This window comes from Tamandua tetradactyla, chromosome 9, assembly GCF_023851605.1.
Source record: "Tamandua tetradactyla isolate mTamTet1 chromosome 9, mTamTet1.pri, whole genome shotgun sequence".
Taxonomy (NCBI): Eukaryota; Metazoa; Chordata; class Mammalia; order Pilosa; family Myrmecophagidae; genus Tamandua; species Tamandua tetradactyla.
In genome coordinates, this window is record NC_135335.1 from 32,582,079 (window position 1) to 32,606,895 (window position 24,817).

Genomic DNA, 24,817 nt, shown 5'->3' on the forward strand with positions numbered 1-24,817 from the left:
CGGGGCCGGCACCGGCCCGGGCGCCATGTTGGCGGCCTTGACCTCCGGTGGGTGGTGCATGCGAGGTAGGTTATATCTTCCAATGGCAGTCCTCTCCAGGAACAGATTGGTCTTCTTTCTTTAATCTCTCATTGTGCGTGTACCATGACTGTAGCATTTACCACAGTATTGGAAAATATTTTCCGGCTCCATTATATGAACTTGAGAACAGTAGGAAATCTCGTTCATGTCAACATGCTTTAACCCCCTCCTTGAGCGAGTCTCAATAAAAAGTTGAATTAATTGCGTTAAAGACCTGATGACCCAACGTCAGAAAGATAAGAACCCAAAGACTTATTTGGTTAAAAAATATTTGCAAAAAAATTGTACTTTGGGTAGGGTGTTGCCTAATTTGACTTGTGTGGTCAGTTCAGTTGAACACCATAAACTTGAATAAGACAGGAGATCTTGTTGGTTTGTACAGGTTGGTGTAAAGCCTGGATATATCCCCGAGTAATCTGGGCAGAGAATGAAGAAGTGTTTGTGGGGGCTGTGGAGGGCCAGGAGCAATAAATCAGGCCGGAGCAAGGAAAGTCCCCAAAAATCTGGGGCGAAATGTCCCCAAGAGTTAAACAATGACCAATGTTAGGAAACTGAGGGAACAGGATGTGTTTTGGCAACAGTTAATGGCATTTTTCTGCTTCTGTAATTACACTTGCTTGCTAGCACCTGCAAACCACAACATGATTTTAGCCTTTATAAGCTCACCTTGAAAACCTCTGGGAGCTGCTCTCTGAATCATCCTTCTTGAAGGTTTCTGAGGCAGTGGCCAGCAGGTTAATAAAGACTCCCAATTGGCTTGCAGTTTTGAATTGTGTGGTCTGTCTTTCAGTGCGCCCCACAACATTTGGAGGCCCCAGCAAGATTATCCCTAACAGGACATCTGGTGACCACCGGTCCTGGATCGCCCCTGGAACCAAGGTCCAGCATAGGGGAAGGCCTCGGAGAGACGTTCCTCCACCCCAGGCAAGGACCAGGGACCAGGCCGGTTCTACAGGACTCTCCTAAATTATAGAAAATCTGGTGGAGTCATCTGTTTTTGGAAACCTCACCGGTGAGTACAGGTCTGTTATTGGATCCAGTGAGGACCTCTGGAGGGCTGAATGCAGCATTACTTCTGAGGTCCAGTCCTGGAGCAAGACATTGCCCAGGACTATGGGTTAGGAATTAGTTAGGGATAGCTCTTTGCTTATTTTGATTTGTTTTGTCCCTCCTCCCAATTGTTGGTCTCATCGCATTCTGTGTCGTTCTTGTCTTAATTGCCGTGGGTCAGTCAAGTTCATCTGTCTGTACTCCCCTTCAATGTTTTTTTAAAAATTTTCAGGAATTTCAGCCGAAGGCCAGAGACTACAGAGCCCCTGTCAATACCTTTGACTTGGAAAAATTCTGTTCATGGGAGTAGCCAACTTTTGGTACTGGGTGGCCTCCTGAGGGAACCACAGATCTATCTGTGGCTTATAAAGTCCAAAGGGCGATTTTTGGTAATCCAGGCCACACTGACCAAATCCCCTGTATGGTAATTTGGATTGAAATCTTTACAGAAAAACCCAAGTGGTTACAGTCCTGCATGGAGACCCAAAAAGGAAAACCCCCCAAAGCCAAACGGCCCTCTTAATAAAATTCTCTCAGAAAGAAAAAAAACTAATGGGATCCCAGTATTGACAGGACCCTTGGAGGATCTGCTCTCGATGGACCCTCCCCCATACCCAACAGCCCTTCCGCCCCCTCTAAGACCAGAGGGGAGGAAAGGTCAAGAGGTGGCAACCAGCCCCTCTGATAGCCAGGAGGTGACCTTCAGTCCCCCCCATACCAGAAGTGGTTCTGCTTACCACCCTTCTTCTGGTTCACAATCACCGGATTCTTCTGGAGCTCCAATTTTACCCTTGAGGCAGGTTGGCCCTGCCCTGGGGGATGACCGTCCACCTTTCATGGTCTATGTCCCCTTTTCCTCTAGCGATCTGTGTAATTGGAAAAACCAGAATCCCTCTTTCTCTGAAGAGCCGCAAGGGCTCATCTCCCTCTTGGAGACTGTCTTTTTGACGCACCAGCCCACCTGGGATGACTGCCAACAGCTCCCCCAGGCCCTCTTCACCTCCGAAGAATGAGACTGGGTCAGGAGAGAGGCGAGGGAGTTAATTCTTGGACCTGATGGACAACCTACTACTGAATCAACCCGATTAGAGGCTATGTTCCCCTCCACCTGTCCCAGACAGGACCCCAACACTGAGAGAGGTAAGGAGGCTCTTGATCGATATCACTGGACTCTGCTCTGGGGAATACAAGTGGCGGCCAAGAAGCCAACCAACTTATCTCAGGTAAGTGAAACCGTACAAAAGCCTGATGAATCTCCGGCCGCTTTCCTTGATCTCCTCCTTGAGTCATACCACTTGTACACCCCTATAGATCCAGAGGCACCCAAAAATAGGCGAGCTGTAAATATAGCATTTGTCACCCAGTCGACCCCAGATATAAGAAAAAAGTTACAGAAATTAGAAGGATTTGAGGGTAAAGTGCTATCCGAACTGATAGAGAGTGCCCGCAAGACTTTTAATGACAGAGATAACCCCGGAACCACGCAGTCCCAAAAAAAAATAGCCAAAATTTTAATATCCGTGATGGCTGAACAGGAAAAACAAAAAGGTAGGGTACACAGGTAGTTTAGTGGTTAGAATGCCCGCCTTTCATGTGGGAGACCCGAGTTCGATTCCTGGACCACGCACGCACGCACGCGCGCACACACACACACACACACCCCAAAAAAGGAAAAACAAAAAGGTAGACAAGAAACCATTGAAAAAAGAAAGGGAAACCAAGGAAAAGGTTGGGCCTACTAATGTGCCTACTGCAAAGAGAATGGACATCAGAAAAATGAATGCCCTAAAAGAGAAATTAAAGGACTGAAACCAGCCCCTGTTCTAATTGGAGAGGTGAATTGATGGGGACAGCGCTCCTTTCCATTGAGCCCCCGGGAGCCCAAGTTCACCTTAGAAATCTGGGGCAAGCCTATAAAATTTCTTGTGGAAATACTCGGGCGACCTTCTCCATCCTCCAGCAAGCAGAAGGGCCCAGATCTAAGGAAAAAATCCCCATACAGGGAGCAACGGGAAAGACAATGTCTTACCCATGGACGAAGACAAGGATCACTGACCTTGGGGAAGGAACTGTCACCTACTCGTTTCTTGTAATGCCAGAGTGTCCATACCCCCTTTTGGGGAGAGACCTTCTCCAGAAATTACAAGCCACCATCTCTTTCAAAAATGATTCGGCCGAGCTCTCCTTCAATATAAAACCCTCGGCAATCTTCCTCACTTGCCCCTTATTGGATATTCACTTACTGCAGAAGTGGTGCTGTTGGCCCCAGGCCCATATTTGCGGGAATTTAAAGAAAAAATACCAGGCATATGGGCAGAAACTAACCTACCAAGATTAGCCACCCACTGGCCTCCCATTGTTGTCCAGCTGACTAGCACCACCACCCCAATCAGAGTCCGACAGTACCCAATAAGCTTAAAGCCTAAAAAAGGCATTGCAGTCCATATCAAAAGACTCAGAGGCAGGTATTCTAGTCCCCTTCCATTCGGCCTGGAACACCCCCCTTCTCCCAGTCCAAAAAACCCGGGACTGACGATTTCCGGCCAGTGCAAGATTTCCAAGAGGTAAACAAAAAAATTGAAACCATTCACCCCACTGTGCCTAACCCATATACACTCTTGAGCCTGTTACCTCTCAGCCAGCAGGTCTACACTGTTCTGGACTTAAAGGATGCCTTCATTTCACTTCCCCTGGCCGTGGTAAGTCAACCCATCTTTGCTTTTGAATGGACTGACCCAGAGTGGGGGTTCTCTGGACAACTAACCTGGACTCGGTTGCCTCAGGGTTTCAAAAATTCTCCCACCCTGTTCAATGAGGTTTTAAGCCAGGATCTGGCTCGTTTTAGACAAGAGCATCCAGAGATAACTCTCCTACAATATGTGGATGACCTCTTACTGGCAGCTAATAACCTGTCAGACTGCAAAAAGGCAACTGAAAACTTGTTACAGGAACTAGCCCAGTTGGGCTATTGGGTCTCAGCCAAAAAAGCCCAACTCTGCACCAGTTCAGCAACATGCTTAGGGTATGAATTAGAAGGGGGAAAAAGAGCTCTGTCTTCTAAAAGGATTGAAGCTATCCTAAAAATACCCTAACCAAAAATGAAAAGGCAGGTACGGGAATTCTTAGGGGCAGTTGGATATTGCTGGCTCTGGATTCCCGGGTTTGCAGAGATAGCAAAACCCCTATACACTAGCACAGGGGGAAAGGAGGAAGCTCTACCTGGACTGAGGCTGAGCAAAAAGGTTTTAAGATGCTGAAACAGGCACTTGTGAGCGCCCCTGCCTTAACCTTGCCTGACATATCCAAACCTTTTCAACTACATGTCGCTGAAACCTGGGGAATAGCAAAAGAAGTCGTCACCCAAATGCTAGGGCTATGGAGGATACCAGTTGCCTACCTGTCTAAAAGACTAGACTATGTAGTGGCCAGGTGGCCAAGCTTTCTCTGAGCCATTGCCACCACTGCCATTTTAGTAAAAGAAGCATCCAAATTGACTCTGGGACAGGACTTACACGTAGTGGCCCCACATTCAGTAGAAACATTACTAAGGAGCCCACCTGAGAGATGGCTCTCAAATGCCCGGATAACCCAGTATCAGGTATTGCTACTGGATCCCCCAAGAATCTGCTTCCTAAAAATGGTGGCTCTTAACCCCACCACCTTGCTTCCGGATGATGATCCGTCCGAGCCCATCCATGACTGTCGTGAGATTTTGGAACCTCTCACGAACCTGAGGGCTGATCTCACCGACAACCCCTGGCCAAATCCTGATGGAAAATTATATACAGACCGGAGCAGTTGTGTCTCAGAGGGAATCAGGTATGTGGGGACAGCGGTGATAACTGTGGACCAGGTCATCTGGGCTCAGGCCCTAGGACATGGGACTTTGGCCCAGAAAGCTGAACTAATAGCTCTGACCCAGGCTCTAAGATGGGGAAAAGGAAAGGTTGTCAACATCTACATGGACAGCAGATATGCCTTCGCAACTGCGCACGTCCATGGGGCACTATATCAGGAGTGGGGACTTTTAACATCGGGAGGCAAGGGAATAAAAAATATACCAGAAATATTCACCTTGCTAGAGTCTATTTGGTTGCCAAAGAGGGCAGCCATTATACATTGCAAAGGACGTCAGACTGCCAAAACTCAAATCGCCAGAGGAAATGCCCTGGCTGATAAAATGTTAAAAGAGGTTGCCCAAAAACTAGTGGGGATGCTGCAGATACTTTCTGTTTTACTGGGGTGAGTGCTGCCGAGCCCTCCAAAATATACCGGGGAAGAGATTAAATTGGGCAAAACTCTGGGCACTAAAACAGATCCGGATGGTTGGAAAGTTCTCCCGGATGGGAGACTCCTAGTTCCAGAGCACCTGGGGAAAAATTTAGTTACCCAAGTTCACCAATGTACACACCTGGGCAGTATGAAACTAACTGAACTCTTACAAAGGGATTACTACATTTGCTGATTGCAACAACAAGCCTGGCAGGTATCGTCCAGATACCACATCTGTGCCCAGGTAAATTCCGGCCAAGGGAAAGAAATGCCCCAGGGAACTAGGCTGAGGGGACAAGCCCCGGGGAACAGTGGGAAATAGACTTCATGGAAATATTACCTGGTCCATATGGATACAGATACCTGTTAGTCTTCATCTACACCTTCTCTGGATGGACTGAGGCATTCCCTACCAGAACTGAGACAGCACAAATAATAGTAAAAAAACTAGTTTCTGAAATTGTCCCTGATTTGGCCTCCTGACTGCAATGGGGTCTGACAATGGGCTGGTGTTCATCGCCCAAGTTAGCCAATTGTTAGCAAAAATATTAAATAACAAATAGAAATTACATTGTATTTATAGGCCACAGAGTTCAGGGCAAGTTGAAAGAATGAATAGAACAATAAAAGAAACTTTAAATAAACTAAAGCTCGAGACTGGCAAAAACTGGGTGAGTCTCCTTCCATTTGCCCTCCTAGAAACTAGATATACTCCCTATGTTAAGGGAATTACCCCATATGAAATCATGTTTGGGCAACCACCCCCACTAATCCCTAAATTGGGGGAAACAAAAATAGCTAAATTAAATAACCATTCTTTTCTAAAATCATTACAGGCCCTGCAATCTGCCACCCAGCTAACTTGGGAACTGATGAAGGCAGCCCATCCGAACCAACAAATCTTGCCCCTTAAAGATCTATTTCAGGTGCAGCCTGGAGATCTAGTCTGGATAAAAAAGCTTCAGCCAGGGCCACGGTGGCTCAGCAGGCAAGAATGCTTGCCTGCCATGCCAGAGGACCCGGGTTCGGTTCCCAGTGCCTGCCCATGTTAAAAAAAAAAAAGCTTCAGCCAGCCACCTTGGAGGCCCGGTAGAGGGACCCCTGCCAATGATCCTCTGAGGTTGTCCTCCAAAATTGCAGGGGCTTAAACCTCCTATTTCTAAAACAGGAAGGATTATGCATGGATTTCAGGGAAGCCTGTTGCTTCTATGCCAACCACTCAGGGGTAATTAAAAATAGTCTATCCCTAGTCCGTAGTAGGTTAAGAGAGCAGGAGGAATGCTGAAAAACTGAAGCCTGGTATGAAACCTTATTTTCCTGGTCCCCATGGCTAACCACACTCTTGTCCGCCGTAGCAGGGCCCCTAATTCTCATGTTATTAGGCTTAATGTTTGGACCCTGTGTAATCAACTGTCTAACCTCATACATGCAAAGAAGAATACAAACTGTTAAATTATTAGTCCTTGGAACCCAATATCAACAGATTTATAATCAAAATGAAGAAACAATGATTTGATTCTCTCATAAAACCAGTGGGGAATGTGGAGGGCCAGGAGCAATAAATCAGGCCTGAGCAGAGAAAATCCCCAAAGATCTGGGGTGGAATGTCCCCAAGAGTTAAACAATGATCAATGTTAGGAAACTGAGGGAATGGGATGTGTTTTGGCAACAGCTAATGGCATTTTTCTGCTTCTATGATTATGCTTGCTTGCTAGCAACTGCAAACCACAACATGATTTTAGCCTTTATAAGCTCACCTTGAAAACCCCTGGGGGCTGCTCTCTGAATCTTCCTTCTTGGAGGTTTCTGAGACAGTCACCAGCCAGCTAATAAAGACTCCCAATTGGCTTGCAGTTTTAAATTGTGTGGTCTCTCTTTTGGTGGGTCCCACAACAGGGGCCTCTTGGGGGACTGGGGAGAAAGCAGGGGATATTTGGCTTCCCCACATGGGGAATTCCTTATGTTCTCAAAAGCAGTGGGGACAGCCTATTCGATTGCCAGGTTCATATCTTAAGGTTCAGTCGCTCTGGTCCTGTAGCGAATTGAAAGAACACAAGGAGCCTCTGGTAGAGTGGTCATTTTTAATCATTCCCTCTACTCTGTGCTTGCTTGCACTCTCTCTCTCTCTCATGAGGTGTACAGAGCAGTAGTCCCTTATATGCTAAATTACATAAAAGTGGCACTTTACCAACAGGTGACATCATTTGTGGGATATATGATTGGATACATGCTACATCATTGGTTACATAACAGGTGCCATGTTATGGCTACATAAGCTATGCTTATCATGCTTCCCTGGAACTTCAGACGTGAAAGCACTTAAGGCAGCCACCTAGGCAGGCTGTTTATAATCAACAACTTCTTGGGCCCCACACAGTGGGCTAAGCCCTTGATTTTGGGGTTCACCACTATGGAGCTTGTTCCTGCAGAGGAGAAGCTAAGCCTGCTTATGATTGTGCCTGAGAGTTGACTCCAGAGAACCTCTTGTTGCTCAGATGTGGCCTCTCTTTCTGGGCCAACTGGGTGGGTGAACATGCTGAGCTCCCCCCTGTGTGGGTCTCCCTGGCAACATGGGACCCGGCTTCCAGGGTGGGCCAGACCCAGCATCAAGGGGTTGAGAAACCTGTCTTGGCTGGGGGGAATAAGACAACATAGAGTTTCAGTGGCTGAGAGATTTCAGACAGAGTCAGGAGGTTATCCTGGAGGTTATTTTTGTGCATTATATGGAGTCTCTTTTCAGTTTGAGGTGTGTTGGTGTGACTGGAGAAAAGTGCCTGGGGCTGTTGAGCTGTGTTCTAGTGGCCTTGATTCTTGAAGACGATTGTTCAATGGTGGAGCTTTTGCAATGTGACTGTGTGGTTGTGGGAACCTTGTGTCTGATTCTCCTTTTGTCCAGGGTGTGGGCAGATGAGTAAAAGAATAGGGATGTTCGATTCCCAGTGTCTGCCCATGCAAAAAATAATAATAATAACAAAAGAATAGGGATGGAAGATAAATGGGTAATGAGGGGGCAGGGAGGCGATGAGGGGTAGGGAATTGGGTGGATTGAGGTGCTGGTGGTTGGTGGGGTATGGGAGGGGTGTGGGATGTATGAATTTTTTCTTTTTTCTTCTTGGTTATTTTTCTGGGGTGATGTGGTTGTTCTGGAAATGATCATGGTGATTATTAGGACCCATTATATTAGGTAAACATTTTGGTAATGCTCCTTAGACTGCACAGCACAGCCTCTGGCATAGGCAAGAGAGAGAGCACGATGTAGAAAATAGACTGTGGGCTGGGAGTCAAGAAAATAAAGATCTAATCCCAGTTCTGCCACTTGTCAGCTGTGTGATTACCGGCAAGTGCCCTCACTGCCGAGTCTCCGCTGTATCATCTGTGACTTTTAGCAGTGCTGTGGCAGAGACACTAGGAACCAGCAAAAAAATTCATGTGCCCACTTCCATGACGTGCAGTTGTCAAGTGTGCAGCATCCGTTAGCAGAGGCTGCTGAAAAAAACCGTAGCAACCACCACCCTTCTTGATGAGGTTCTCACCAATAGAATGCACGTGTCTTCAGAACAGATTTTAAGAAATAAGTGGTCATTTTTCACTATTCCTCTTCCACCAACTGGAAGCAGAGGACCCTTAGACCCTCAGGGATGAAAGGAGCCTAGTTCTTTGCCTCAGTCATATGGAGGAAAGCCGGCTGCAGAATCCACATCCACACTGGACTGTTCCATGAGCAGGAAGTATTGAGTCATTGACATTTTGGGGTCTAGTTTTTAGCAGTCAATGTTATCTTTACTAATAAAAAAGTACCTTACAGGTTTCCAAGGAGATGCTCAGGCACAGTGTAATTGTAAAGTCATCATTACTAGGGACAACCATATACATCAGCCAGATTAATTGAGCCTCAAGCAACCCTGTTTTTGTTACTGAGCCTTCCTGGTCTCTAGGATGTATGGTTCTCAAAGAATATAGCAGCTAATATTTAATGAGTACTTTCTTAGTGCCAAGCATGTGTGTTTTATGTTCTTTACATGTATTATGTCATTTAATGCTCCAAACAAGCCTACAAATTCAGTGCCATTACTTTATCCTATTATACAGATGAAGAAACCAAGGAACAGAGAGGTGAAACTACTAGCCTAAGGTCACACAGCTGTAAATGGCAAAGCCAGGCTCTGGATCCTGGCAGCGTGGCTTGTGAGCATGTGCTCTAAATCCCCCATATTATACTACATTTCTGAAGGTACAAGGCAAAACTTTGTGAGATGAATGAAGATTTGGACCCTCGGTCCCCTTTGGCTCTGCTGATCTCCCTTACTGATCTGATTTATGGGCAAATTACTCAAAGCTTGGGCTCTAAGAGGCCCAATCAGACCTTGCTTTCATTCTCCACCTCTGCCAACTCATTTGTAACATGTGGATAATATTACCTTGTAGAAAAGGGTTGAATTAAGGATCAGGCACAGCACTGCATATGCAGTAAGTGCCCATATGTAATTGTCAGTTTGAATATTTTGGATTTGTCTAACAAGTCTTTCTGCCTGGTGATATGTTTTTCAGACAAGACTCTCAATCCTATTCATCCTGTTCCACCATCACCACCATACCTGGGACAGGTCGCTTCCTAGCCCTGAGTCCCAGTTTCCTCACCTGTAAAATGATGAAATCAAAAGAAAATTTGGGGCAGGCCACAGTGGCTCAGCAGGCAGAGTTCTCACCTGCCATGCCAGAAACCCACGTTCAATTCCCGGTGTGCCTGCCTATGCAAAAAAAAAAAAAAAAAACAAAAAACAAAAAACAATAAAACAAACAACATATACATATATATATGGATCTGTTACGAGGATGAAATGAACATTGAACTCTCCTTCCACTTCACCCACTCTAAATTTCAGAAATTGTCTATTACTCACATAGGGGGTTCTCACTTATACTCAGTTCTATGGTGAGAGTCTAGCAAACTCTCAGGAGAGCTGGTGTATAAACAGCCTTTGATTTTACCTTATGTTTTAAATGCCAAAATGGCCCAAGATCTGGGTTTCAAAGCATGCACCCTTCCACTTTTTTTTGGCATGGGTAGGCTCTAGGAATCGAGCCCAGATCTCCAGCATGGCAGGTGAGAATTCTGCCACTGCACCACCCTTGCCCACCCCATTCCCACTTTTATACCATGAAAAGAGTGTAAAATAATACAAATTCTGTGAAACCTCCAGAATTCCCAAAGCAATTTTGCCTTAATGTAAGATCCAAATAATCACTTTAACTCACAGGGATTTTCTTTATTTGTTTACACAAAAGTTGGTAAAGCCTGAAATCCTATTTCAAGATGACCAGGCAGCAGAGCCAGTAAGGAAAAAATCTTAACTCACGGGAAATTGCACATAAAGAAGATGCAATGCTAGGCCTTGCCAAAGAGATATAATGTGAAACAGTCCTCTTCAACTCTGACAAATAACTAGCAGGGAACATATTTGAGGAAACACAATTCATCACCCTGTTCCCTGCGGTGGCAGAATCCTGACCTGTAGAAGGATCAGGCTGAGTAATTGTCAGGAAATGGTCGAGGCCTATTCTCAGAAAACACTTCGGGTTCTAGCAATGGTATTTGGCACTCAGCGCTAACATCTCTCTGAAACTAATAGCAATATACTTTTTGCAATCTCTAGATCAGTGTCTATGGGACTGCAGACCAGATAATAAAGTTAGCTGTGGGGGAATTCGTTTGAATGATCCATTCACTGAACACCGAAAAAGTAGAAGACAACTGATCATCCACAAGTCAGTCTCTGCATTTCAAACACATTGTAGTGCTCACTCCATAAGATAGCTGATGGAAAATAATGTTTTCTCAACGGTAAAGCAGACAACAATGTGATTTCCTCTGCAGAGACGAATTACCAGCTCTAGCCTCCACATTCATCATTCCTTTTATCATTTCTACCCAGGAATATTCACTCCAGGTCCTTCTTAGGGGCACTGAAATGCACACACACAAAAAACTCCTCTCTTGATTTTTCCCTGATGCTTTAACTGCAGATTACAGGACCAGGGAGATTTAGTATTGAGTACAAAATTATTGATAATTGCTGTGTCTGGTCTTTTTTAAAAAAAAAAAAATTACTCTTCTTAATCACTCAGTGGAACTTGGCATTTACTTGAATTCATTTTTTCCAGTTGTAATCAATAATAGGACACTGAGTGAAAATTTCATGAAGAAGCGAATTTTGTATTTTTGCGTGCAATACATTGTAATTAGTAGGGCTTTTTTTCCCCCTCTTTTTTTTTCCTGAACATCTAATATTCCTTGCTGGCCAGATTATAGTACCAAATTGTGAGTGCTCAGCTCTTCCTTGTGAAAAATTCTCATCTTAGCTTCTGCTGACAAAAGGCACAGAGCAATGAGTTTTCAGAGATATTCAGTCCAAGGTATCAGACATCTGGGTTTTTACTCCAGATCACAATGCAAAAACCATTTTGGGTACCTATTTACTAAAAATATTACCTGGAATGAAGGTTAATTTCTTCTTAGTGCCTGACAAATATGAATGATTAAGTACCTCTCCTACTTGAACACAAAATCTGATGACATCTGTGATCTAGCTTGTGAGATGAAGCGGTATTTCATCAACAACATGTTTTTTAGGGGAACAAAAATGTATTTCAAGGGAACAAAAATTAATTGCAAATATACTTTATAGCTCATTATAAATGACACGATCTCTTCCTCAACAAGATATCACTTCACACCCACTAGAATGGCTATTATTTGAAAACCAGAAAATAACAAGTGCTGGCGAGGATGTAGAGAAATAGGAACACTTGCTTATTGTTGGTGGGAATGTAAAATGGCACACTTCCTCAGAAATTTAAGTATAAAATTACCATGTGCCTAGCAATTCTGCTTTTCAATCCCAAAAGGATTGAAAGCCGGGACTCAAACACATGTTCGTACATCAATGTTCATGGCAACATTATTCACAATAGCAAAAAGGTGGAAGCAACTCAAGTGTCCATCAGTGATGAATGAATAAACAAAATGTGGTCTATCCAAACAACGGACCATTATTCAGTCATAAAGAGGAATGAAGTTCTGGTAATATGCTACTACATAGATGAACCTTGAAGACATCATTTTGAGTGCAAGTCAGATACAAAAGACTATTGTATGACCTCACTGATATAAAATAACTAGAATATACAAATTCATAGAGACAGAAAGGAGATTTGTGCTGGTTTGAAAGGATGTATGTCCCCTAGAAAAGCCATGTTTTAATCTAAATCCCATTTCATAAAGGCAGAATAATCCCTATTCAATACTGTATGTTTGACACTGTACTCAGATCATCTCCCTGGAGATGTGATTTAATAAAGAGTGGTTGTTGATCTGGATTAGGTGATGACATATCTCCACCCATTTGGGTGGGTCTTGATTGGTTTACTGGAGTCCTATAAAAGAGGAAACATTTTGGGAAATGAAAGATTCAGACAGAGCAGAGCAGAATGACATAGCCACGAGAAGCAGAGTCCACCAGCCAGCGGCCTTTGGAGATGAAGGAATATGCCTCCCGGGGAGCTTCCTGGGACAGGAGACCAGGAGAGGAAGCCGGTGGATGGTGCCGTGCTTGCCGTGAGCCCTACCAGATGAGAGAGGAACCCTGACCGCGCTCACCATGTGCCTTTCCAGATGAGAGAGAAGCCCTGACTGTGTTTGCCATGTGCCTTCTCACTTGAGGCGGAAACCCTGAACTTTGTCGGCCTTCTTGAACAAAGGTATCTTTCCCTGGATGCCTTGGATTGGACATTTCTATAGACTTATTTTAACTGGGACATTTTCTCAGCCTTCGAACTGTGAACTGGCAACTTACTAAATTCCCCTGCTTAAAAGCCATTCCATTTCTGGTATGTTGCATTCCTGCAGCTAGCAAACTAGAACAAGATTACAGGTTACCAGGAGGAGGTAGAGGTGGGGAATGGGTAGTTAATACTGAATGGGTCTGGAGTTTCTGTTTAGGGCAATAGGAAAGTTTTGGTAATGGATGATGACAATGGTAGCACTACATGTGAATGTGATTAATGCCACTGAATTCTATACTAGAAAGTGATTAATGGGAAATTTTATATTGTATATATGTCACCACGATAATTTTCTTTAAAAAGTTCTCTCTTCATAGCTGTTAAGGATAATGAGTTTAGCTTGAACTCCAGATATGAAAAATGAGTTTTAACCAGAAAACTAAGCTTGAGTGAAGGATGGACTTTAGACCCAACGTTGATGTAGTAGTATCTGTCCCTTAAAGCTCTCCCCTTGTTATGGCTTTGATGCCAAACAAGACTACAGGAACTAAGGGAATGCTATAATGGAGTAAAAGGATGATCAGTTAGTTTTATGAAGAAGAAGAAATGCAAATACCTTGAAAAGCCTATTGTTTCATGATCAGCAGTGATAGTTCAAATTGTAATGTGTTTCTCAGTACACAGAAGTGACTAAAACTGGTCAGCGTGCTCTAAAATTAAACTTTGGGAGAAAAAGAACTACACAAATGCCTCTGATGGGTTTTGAGTGTACAAACAATATACTGTCATAGAAACAGAAAACTGACGAACTAAGTTTAAACACTGTCCAAGATAACATTATAACAAGTACTTACACTACAAATCCTTTGTAGAACAAGACAGGGTATAAATATATCAAATACATCCTAATAATCTTTTCCAATAGGCAAAATCAAAACTAAAAGTCAGGTTGGAGTACTGAGGGATATAGTGGATTGAACATATATATCTATTTTTGCTTCCTCTCCACTAAAACCACAACCAAGGAATATTTTTAAGAGAAATTTTTTAAGAGAAATCTTTAATCCTGGGGTGAAAAGCAGAGGATTTCAATACAGTAAGAATTTGGAAGTTGGAAAGCAGATGGACGAGTGATAACTGACTTAGCAGATAGCCACACCCTAAATTGGCAGTGAAGAAGGCTAAGAAACAATCTTTACACTACAGAATTCTCAAAAGGCTCAGCAATTGGAAACCTCAGTATCTCTGGAAATGGAGGTGTTGGCATAGATGAAATAAGGAGTCTTGGGTAAAAAGCATTTCAGAAGAATTAAGATCCCTCTCCAAGTCTGTACTGTTCCAAAAAGAACATGGGAGAGGAAATCAAGAAAATTTCTCAAGACTTAGAGATATGCATTCAGATTAAAAGTATTATTTAAAGTGAAACACATTCAGCAATACACAGGAAAGAAAAAAAAATTATTTAAGTTTTCAGGAAAATGAATGAGAACAGACTTACACCAAGAGAGGTAATTTTGAATTTAGGACACTGGGGACAAAAGGTAGATCCACAAGTTTCCAGAAAGTTAAAAATAGGCCACATGAGTGAACTTAATTCATAATGGCTTCATATTTCTTATCAGCAGTACTGGAAGCTAGAATATAAATGACCAAGGCCATCAAAATTCTGGGCAAAACCAATTTTCAACCTAAAATTCTATACTCAGTCAAACTGTCAATCAAAAGGTAAAACAAAGGCATTTTTCGGACATACAAAGGCTTAAATAATATATCTGTGTGCATCCTTTCTCAGGAAGCCACTGGAGGGCATGCTGTATCAAAACAAAAAAGTAAAATCCAAGAAAGAAGACAAGCAACTTAGGGAACAGGAAACTAGTACAAAGGTGAAGGAAAAGCCCAGGATGACTTCCATTCACAGGTCATAGAAGGCAGCCATAGAAATTCAAGAATATTAAGAAATTTGTGACCAAGGAAAGTGTAGGATTCTGTCACCATCCCTTAAGTAAATGGGACCTCACTTTTTGGATGAGATGATGGATAGCTGAGAGTGAATAATCACATATATAATCATTCATAATCAATACATCCTGATGAGACAGTATATACAAGATCAATGGCAAAAGTAAAGATCGGTGCCTCTCTCAACCAAAAGTTTGCTAAAAATCTTCCGACCCTCATAGACTTTACATAAAAATAAAACTACAAATCTGCCTGAACAAGAGGAATTCTTAAACATGTATGTATTATATACAAGAATATCTCTGGAAGGAGTCACAATAAAATGATAACAATAGTTGCTTCTCTGGAGGAGAACTGGGAGGCTGGTGAAAAGGGGTATGGAGAAAATATCTTTGAGGGTTTTATTTTTTGTTATTGTTGCTTTTGAATGTTGTGCTATGTGCATGAATTATTTATTCAAAATAAATTAATAAAATAAAATACAGCTCCTTAAAAATCATTCTCACTGCTTTTAATCACGTTATTGCTACATCTGCCTATGAGGACCTGATTAGAACGTAACTTTCTAAATTATTTTGGCGTTTCCCACAGACTCCAACACAAACGTTTTATGTGAGCTCTCTCACCAAGCTGGATGTCCCATTAAGTTAATGTTCCATTAAGTTCCCTAAACTTGCTAAACAGCAATAAACATAAAGTACTTTCTATTGTTTATACTGCCTCTAGGTGAATCTGTGAACCAGAAAGTTCTGGAGACACAGAAAGAGCACAAGATTACGATATGGACAGAGAGGGTGTCCGTTTCAGCTCCTCTACATATCACCCTCATGATCTTCTGAAAATAACAAGCTGTCAGAGTTTGTTTCTTCTTCTGGGAAAGGATGACATGAGAATATAATGAGATGACATGGATGAAAGCAACCTGCACAGTGCCTGGTACACGGTGAGCCCTTTATAAAGCATCAGTACAATCTAAAGAAGTCAATTGAGCTGGTATCCTGCTCATCCTCTCTGCTAGCTCTTCCTTTAACTTATAAAACTTGGAAAACTGGACTCTTCCCTGTATTTAAATTTCCCTGCTGGTCTCAAGCTTTACTAATAGAAGGAAAACAACAATCACTACTTAATCTAATTTAAAGTCTGTTTTTTAATTGGTTAATGTGTTTGTCCCTCAAAAGATGATTGATTGAATGGGGGTGAGGTAGGCAGCTTCCAAGATGGTGCCCAGTGATCCCTGCTTCCTGGTATTGACAACAACTGTGTCGTTTCCTCTCATGTTATACCTGATTGGACTGTATGACCAATAGTTATTTCTGATGATGTTACTTCTGAGCTCAGGACATAAAAGATACATCAGCTTCTGCTCTGATTGTTCTGTTCCCCCTTTCCCTCTCTGTTCGTTCGCCTCTCTTATGCCCCATCATAAGCATCAGCTCTGTGGAGAGGCAGTGCCTGGTGAGAGTAAGGAACTGAAGTTTTCTCCCTACAGCCATATGAATGAACTTGTAAAAAAGATCCTCTAGCCCCATTCAAGTCTACAGAGATTGTAGCCCCTGATGACAGCTTGCCTGCAAACTCATGAGAGATCCTGAGTCAGAACCACTCAGCTGACCACTTCTGGATTCCTGACCCTCAGAAACTGTGTGAGATACTAAGTGCTTGTTTTAGGCTGCTAAGTGTTGGGATCACTTGTTACCCAGCAGTAGGGAACTAATACAGGAGGATTAGGCTGAAGGAACACTGACTCTATACCATTTTAGACATTTTGAATTATATACCATATATGTATGCTTATTTGGAAAAAAAAACAAATAATTTAAAAAGCAAAGTTAATTAACATAGTCTCTTAACATCTGTACTGTAATTTTTTCCCAATGCATTTTTCAGATTCTGTTTTTACCTTGAAAGATAATACTGTCTAGGGCTCCTTCACCATTATCAGTTTCTTGTCCTAGAACAAATTCTCCAATCATCTCTCTAAAATACGATTTGGACATTTTTTTGTTTTTTCTTTAAAATAAACATTGACTGAGCTCCTAAACTGTGCTAGGTAGTGTCCCATGAAACATTTTGTTGGATCCTTGCAACAAGTCAGTTACCCAGGTTTAAAGATGAGGAAACTGATGGCAGCAAGATAAGGTGACTTGCCTGAATTCACATAGCAAGTAAAATGGGAGACTTGAAACTGAAACCCAATTCTGACTCCAGATCCTAAATAATTTAAAACATGGCTGCTGATGCTTTAATTTTTACCCCATCTTTCATTTTTTGGTGAAAATTTTCAAATATATTTGGAAGTTGAAAGAATAGATCAATGAAGTACTAATATACCCTCTATCTATATTCAAGAACTGTTAACAATCTACCATTTAACTATCATTTATTATAACTATTTACTATCTATTGCATATGTATCTTTTTAATTTTTGCTGAACAATTTGAAGGTAAACTGCAGACATCATGATATTTTGCCTTTGTATCCTCCAGCCTACCTTTCCTAAGAATAAGGACATTCTCCTATTTAACCACATTATCATTTTCCCACTTAAGACAATTAACAACTTTCTTATATTATTCAATGCTCAGTCCATATATAAATTTCCCCAGTTGCCTCAAAATAGCTTTGGTAGCTGGATTTTCTTGAACCTAATCTAATTGTGTATTTAGTTGTTACAACCCTTTAGTTTCTCTTAGTGCAGGACAGTTCCCACTCCCCATTTTTTCCAATGACACTAACTTCTTAAAAGAATTTTTCTTACTTTCATATAATCTTAAGCCTAGAGAAAGATTCTAAGTACAGTTCAAAACCCTGTTGTTTATTTATTTGTTTTTGGAACTGCCATGATGCACCAATACCCCTGAACACTTGAGTGTGTGTTTTCCACCAATAAAGACATTCCCCCACATGACCACAATAAAGCTGTCAAGCTAAGGAAATTAACTCGGATGCATTACTACCATTGGATTCTTAAACCTTCTTCAGATTTTCCCAATTGACCCAATGATGTCCTTTCCAGCCAAAAAATTAAATCCAAAAACATCTGTTGTCTTTAGCTTCTTCAATCTGGAATAGTTCCCCAGTCACTCCCTTACTTTCATAACCTTGACATTTTTGAAACATAAAGGCCAGTTATTTTGTAGAATGTACCTTAATTTGTGTTCGTCTGATGCTTCTTTATTATTAGATTCAGGATATGCATCTTTGGCAGGAATGTCACAGAAAGGATGCTATGTTCTTCTCAATGCATTCTTCCAGGTGGCGCATGATTTAGGTTGTATATGCCGTGCTTCTTCACTGAGTAATTAATAGTGTTTTGTGGGTAAGTTACTTTGACACTATAAATATTCCCACCCTTATCAGACTTTAAATTAATTAGTTTTAAGGTAATGGATTTTTATCTTATTCAATGATAGCCCATACTAAAGTTGTTTTATCTTAATGTTCAAATTATCTCATCAAAGGAGCCCTTTCAAGCTGGCATCTGTGTCCTTTTGACATGTTCCCATCATTTTTTAGCACTTTCCTTACTTTCTGGCCCAGAAGGATGCTTCAAGCTCATCTTCTACTTTCATCATCCCAGTCGCAGAATCAGCCATCACCTCTTGGAGCTTGGTTCCTTTTAATGGAGAATGGTATTTAGAAACCAGGATGTGGCTGCTAGGTGTGCTCATTGCTGTTGTACTCTCTCGGGGGACAAAGTTAGGGGATATGTGTATTTTAAAATATTTACATCAATGCTCATTTCTATATTTACATGGTGAAAACTTTGAACTTACACCATGTGGTTGATAGTCAACCTCCAAGAGGGCCCTCAATGAACCCTGCATTGTCTGAGATTCATATCCTTGACAATAGAAAATGAACAGAGGCCTTTGAATATCCAAAATTCCACCAGCCAAAGGCAGGTTGAGAAAATCACATAGTTGCAAATACATGCTACCTCTCATGGAAAAGGGAAGATTACCCATAGGGTAGAGCCAAGAGTCCTGGTGAATAACTCCTGAGCAGGAGTAGGAACAAGTCCTAATCAGTGAGCTTCCAACATTTTCTTGGCTGGGTTTCAAAACTGCTATGGACCAGTGCCCCCTGCGTGCCTCCTGTTTCCCCCCTTTCTGAATGGGAGTGTTTATGGTGGTTATCCTATGCCAGTCTCATTATTTTATGTTGGGGGGGGTGTTGGGTGGGCAGATAACTTGTCTCTTTAGTTCACAGGTTGAAGGAACTGTATTTGAGAAGCCTGTTTCCACCCAGGTGATGCTATAACAGGATGCTAGTATGAGCTGATGCTATAATGGGATGAGATTTAAGGGACCTTGGGATGGGTGAGTATATTTCGTATGGGGAAGGAACACAAATCACTGGGGACTAGAGCATAAACTGTCCCAGCCAGCATTCAAGTTGGTGCCCATTCATGCCCAAGGGTAATTCCCACCCACTGATATGGACTGGACTTAGTGGATTGCTTCTAATAAATAGAATAAACCAGAAATGACTCTGTATGACTCAGAGACTAGGTTATAAAAGGCAATGTGCAATCACTTTTGTTCTCTTGAATCACTCACTCTGGGGCAGCCAGCTATCACATTGTGAGCAGCTCTATGGAGACGGCCATGTTTGAGGAACTTAAGCCCCTGGCAATAGCCACATAAGTGAACTTGGAACCTCTGGTTAAGCCTTGAGATGATCAAGTCCTGACTCACACTTTAATGTAAATTTGTGAGAAACTCTAAGTCATAATCCCCAGCTAAGCTGCTCTCATATTTCTGACCTATAGAAGCTAAGGGATAATAAATGTTTATTGTTGGAAGTTGTCATAGTCAGGTTCATGTGTCAGCTTGGCCAAGTGGTGGTACCTGTTTGTCTGGTTGGGTAAGTGCTGGCCTGTCTGTTGTGATGAGGACATTTCATTAAATCATGATCATGTCAGCTGCATCCACAGCTGATTCCATTTGTAATAAGCCAAAGGGGAGTGTCTTCTGCAATGAGTAATGCTTAATCTGATCACTGGAAGCCTTTTAAGGAGGATTCAGAAGAGGCAGGCCCTTCCTGTCTTGGTTGTTGAGCCTCTCCTGTGGAGTTCATCCAGACCCTCCATCAGAGTCATCAGCTTCACAGCCTGCCCTGTGGATTTTGGACTCTGCATTCCTGCGGTCACGTGAGACACTTTTATAAATTTTATATTTGCGAGTGTTCACTGTTGATTCTGTTTCTCCAGAGAACCCTAACTAATACAGAAGTCATTACATTATTGGGTAATTTGTTATGCAGCAATGGATAACTAACGCACTCCAGTATCTCCATTTTCAATCCATCACAATGGGGTCTATTCTAGATTTCTCTCTTTCCAGATCTGTAACTTCCCTTCCCTGACAGTGAGAAGCCTAACTTTCATTGTCCTTAGGATATTGTTCATGAAAATACTATAAATCGGAGAGGGGAAGGGCCAAGATGGCAGCTTAGCAATGTGCGCGTTTTAGTTCGTCCTCCAGAACAACTACTAAATAACCAGAAACAGTACAGAACAGCTCCCAAAGCCACGTCAGTGACCAGACACACAGCGTACCCCAGTCTGGACCAGCTGCAAGCCTCCCCAAAACCGTGAGTTCCCCAAGCCATGGCGGCCAGTGGCTGGTGCCCCTCCCCCACAGGCGGCTTCCCAGAGGGAGAGGAAAGAGACTCTAAACCTGCTCAAGGCAGAGTTCACTCTTTGGGCTCACGGAAAAAGAGGAAAGGGGAGGAAAGGGAGGTTTTAGTGGATGTGTTTCTATGGAGACGTGGCAGCCTCTGGATTCAGCAGCAGAACTTCTCGGGCTGCAACTGCCCCAGGCATAGGCAGAAACGGGCTGCTTTCAGGGCTGTCTCCCACCTGTGCCTTCCCCAGGGGAGGGGTGAAACCCAACTCAGGTGGAATCCCCCTCTCAAGGAATTCGGACCCCAGGGCTGGGCAATTTGAAGCCATTAAAACCAGCCTACAACCTCTCCTCTGTCTCCACCACACTTCCAGCAGGGAGAGTCTTCCAAAGTTAAAAGTGCTGCAACATCTTTTGTTGGTGCAACCGGCAGGCAGACGTGCCACATACTGGGCAGGATAAGAAAAACAGAGCCCAGAGACTTCTCAGGAAAGTCTTTTAACTTGCTGGGTCTTACCCTCAGGGAAAACTGATGCAGTTGACTCCTTCCCCCAATAGGAGGCCAGTTTAGTCCGGGAAAACGCGGCTGGAATCTATACTACCGACGTAGACCCTCCTAAGGGTGGGGAGGGAAAAGGCACCATACAAGCGGGGCAAGAAACAAGAAAACAAGAACTGAAAAATTATCCTCTGTTAAACAAAACCTAAGCTATAGGTCTGAAAAAAGCTGAACTGAAGGTCAAAGAACATATACACAACAAATTCATCTAGCAAGAAAACCCTAGGTAAGAGAAGTGAAAGCAATCTCCAGAATAAACTAATTAAGGTAATTAAATATCTAGACGCCAGCAAAAAATAACAAGTCACACCAGGAAAATTGAAGATATGGCCCAGTCAAAGGAACAAACCAATAGTTCAAATGAGACACAAGAGCTGAAACAACTAATTCAGAATGTATGAACAGACATGGAAAACCTCATCAAAAGCCAAATCAGTGAATTGAGGGAGGATATGAAGAAGGCAAGGACTGAACAAAAAGAAGAAATGGAAAGTCTGAAAAAATAAATCATGGAACTTATGGGGATGAAAGGTACAGTAGAAGAGATGAAAAAAACAATGGAAACCTACAATCGTAGATTTCAAGAGACAGAGGTTAGGATTAGTGAACTGGAGGATGGAACATCTGAAATCTGACAAGATACAGAAATGATATGGAAAAATATGAGCAGGGACTCAGGGAACTGAATGATAATATGAAGCGCACAAATATATGTGTTGTGGGTGTCCCAGAAGGAGAAGAGAAGGGAAAAGGAGGAGAAAAACTAATGGAAGAAATTGTCACTGAAAATTTCCCAACTCTTATGAAAGACCTAAAATTACAGATCCAAGAAGTGCAGCATACCCCAAAGAGAACAGATCCAAATAGACATTCTCTCACTTACTAGTCAGAATGTCAGAGGTTAAAGAGAAAGAGAGGATCTTGAAAGCAGCAAGAGAAAAGCAATCCATCACATACAAGGGAAACCCAATAAGACTATGTGTAGATTTCTCAGCAGAAACCATGGAGGCGAGAAGACAGTGGGATGATATATTTAAATTACTAAAAGAGAAAAACTGCCAACCAAGAATTCTATACACAGCAAAATTGTCCTTCAAAAATGAGGGAGAAATTAAAACATTTTCAGACAAAAAATCACTGAGAGAATTTGTGACCAAGAGGCCAGGTCTGCAAGAAATACTAAAGGGAGCACTAGAGTCAGATATGAGAAGACAGAAGAGAGAGGTGTGGAGAAGAGTGTAGAAAGAAGGAAAATTAGATATGACATATAAAATACAAAAGGCAAAATGGTAGAGGAAAGTACTACCCAAACAGTAATAACACTAAATGTTAATGGATTGAACTCCCCAATCAAAAGACATAGACTGGCAGAATGGATTAAAAAACAGGGTCCTTCTATATGCTGTCTACAGGAAACACATCTTAGACCCAAAGATAAACATAGGTTGAAAGTGAAAGGTTGGGAAAAGATATTTCATGCAAATAACAACCAGAAAAGAGCAGGAGTAGCTATACTAATATCCAACAAATTAGACTTCAAATGTAAAACAGTTAAAAGAGACAAAGAAGAGTCCGGGCCAAGATGGCGGCTTAACAACGTGCGCGTTTTAGTTCGTCCTCCAGGACAACTGCTAAATAACCAGAAACAGTACAGAACAGCTCCTGGGGCCACGTCAGTGACCAGACACACAGCGTACCCCAGTCTGGACCAGCTGGACCGACTGCGAGCACCCCCCAAAACCGTGAGTTCCCAAAGCTACGGCAGCCAGTGCCCCTCCCCCACAGGCCGCTTCCCAGAGGGGAAAGGAAAGGACTTTACCAGCAGCAGTGACTGGGCACAATCAAATGCCAATTGTGGAACTAATTAACAAATTCTGACTACTAAAAATAGGCCCCCAGCTTAGGTGAATCCAATCAAAGCGGAGGTTGCTCTTTTTTGCCCTGGCACCAAGGGGGCAGGACTGACAGAAAAAGGGGGAAAAAAAAGAAGGAAACAGGTTTTTGTGGCTGTGTATCTACAAAGGCTTGACTGCCTCTGGATACAGCGGCAGGACTTTTCAGGCTGCAACTGCCCCAGGCATAGGCAGAAGTGAGCTCTTTTGGGGGCTTATCTGGAGCCTGTGCCTTCCCCAGGGGAGGGGTGAAGGCCCACCCAGGTGGAATCCCTCCATCAAGGAATTCAGACACCAGTGCTTGGTAATTTGAAGCGATTAAAACCAGCCTACAACCTCTCCTCTGTCTCCAACAAACCCCCAGCCAAAGTTAAAGGTACCACATCCTCTTATGCTGGTGGGACCTGCAGTCAGACAAGCGCCACATACTGGGCAGGATAAGAAAAACAGAGTCCAGAGACTTCACAAGAAAGTCTTTAAACCTGCTGGGTCTCATGCTCAGGGGAAACCAACGCAGGTGACTCTTTCCTCCTGATAGGAGGCCAGTTTGGTCTGGGAAAATCTGGCTGGGGTCTATAATATCTAAGCAGACCCTCCTAAGTGTGTGTGGGGGAAAGGTACCACAGAAGCAGGGCAAGAAGCAAGAAAACAAGAACTGAAAAATTCTCCTCTGTTAAACAAAACTTAAGCTAAAGGTTCAGATAAAGCTGAACAGAATGTCAAAGAATAGATAGACAACAAATTCATCCAGCAAGAAAACCCTAGATAAAAGAAGTGAAAGCAATCTCCAGAATAAACTAATTAAGGTAATTAAATGCCTAGAGGCCAGCAAAAAATAACAAATCACACTAAGGAAATTGAAGATATGGCCCAGTCAAAGGAACAAACCAACAATTCAAATGACATACAGGAGCTGAAACAACTAATTCAGAATATACGAACAGACATGGAAAACCTCATCAAAAACCAAATCAATGAATTGAGGGAGGCTATAAAAGCAAGGAAGGAACAAAAAGAAGAAACTGAAAATCTGAAAAAACAAATCACAGAACTTATGGGAATGAAATACACAGTAGAACAGATGAAAAAAACAATGGAAACCTACAATGGTAGATTTCGAGAGGCAGAACATAGGAATAATGAACCGGAGGACAGAACATCTGAAATCCAACAAGAAACAGAAACTATAGGGGAAAAAAATGGAAAAATATGAGCAGGGACTCAGGGAATTGAAAGACAATATGAAGCGCATGAATATACGTGTTGTGGGTGTCCCAGAAGGAGAAGAGAATGGAAAAGGAGGAGAAAAACTAATGGAGGAAATTATCACTGAAAATTTCCCAACTCTTATGAAAGACTTAAAATTACAGATCCAAGAAGTGCAGCATACCCCAAAGAGAACAGATCCAAATAGACATACTCCAAGACATTTAATAATCAGAATGTCCAAGGTCAAAGAGAAAGAGAGGATCTTGAAAGCAGCAAGAGAAAAGCAATCCATCACATACAAGGGAAACCCAATAAGACTATGCGCAGATCTCTCAGCAGAAACCATGGAGGCGAGAAGACAGTGGGATAATATATTTAAATT

The 24,817-nt window shown here is 42.5% G+C and overlaps 1 long non-coding RNA gene across 5 annotated transcripts; it reads left to right on the forward strand.

Annotated features, from left to right (window-relative positions):
• The first annotated feature begins 2 nt into the window (after positions 1-2).
• On the forward strand, positions 3-22,504 carry LOC143646940 (uncharacterized). Of its 5 annotated transcripts, none has more exons than XR_013157757.1 (7): positions 3-65; positions 872-1,093; positions 1,994-4,950; positions 15,871-16,087; positions 16,634-16,787; positions 18,401-18,464; positions 19,351-22,504. It is a non-coding gene; the product is annotated as an uncharacterized LOC143646940 (long non-coding RNA). The 5 variants fall into 5 exon arrangements; XR_013157759.1 differs by lacking the exon at positions 19,351-22,504 and having other exon boundaries at positions 1,994-2,354; positions 3,770-4,950; positions 18,401-19,288; XR_013157756.1 differs by lacking the exon at positions 19,351-22,504 and having other exon boundaries at positions 18,401-19,288.
• Positions 22,505-24,817: the final 2,313 nt, after the last annotated feature.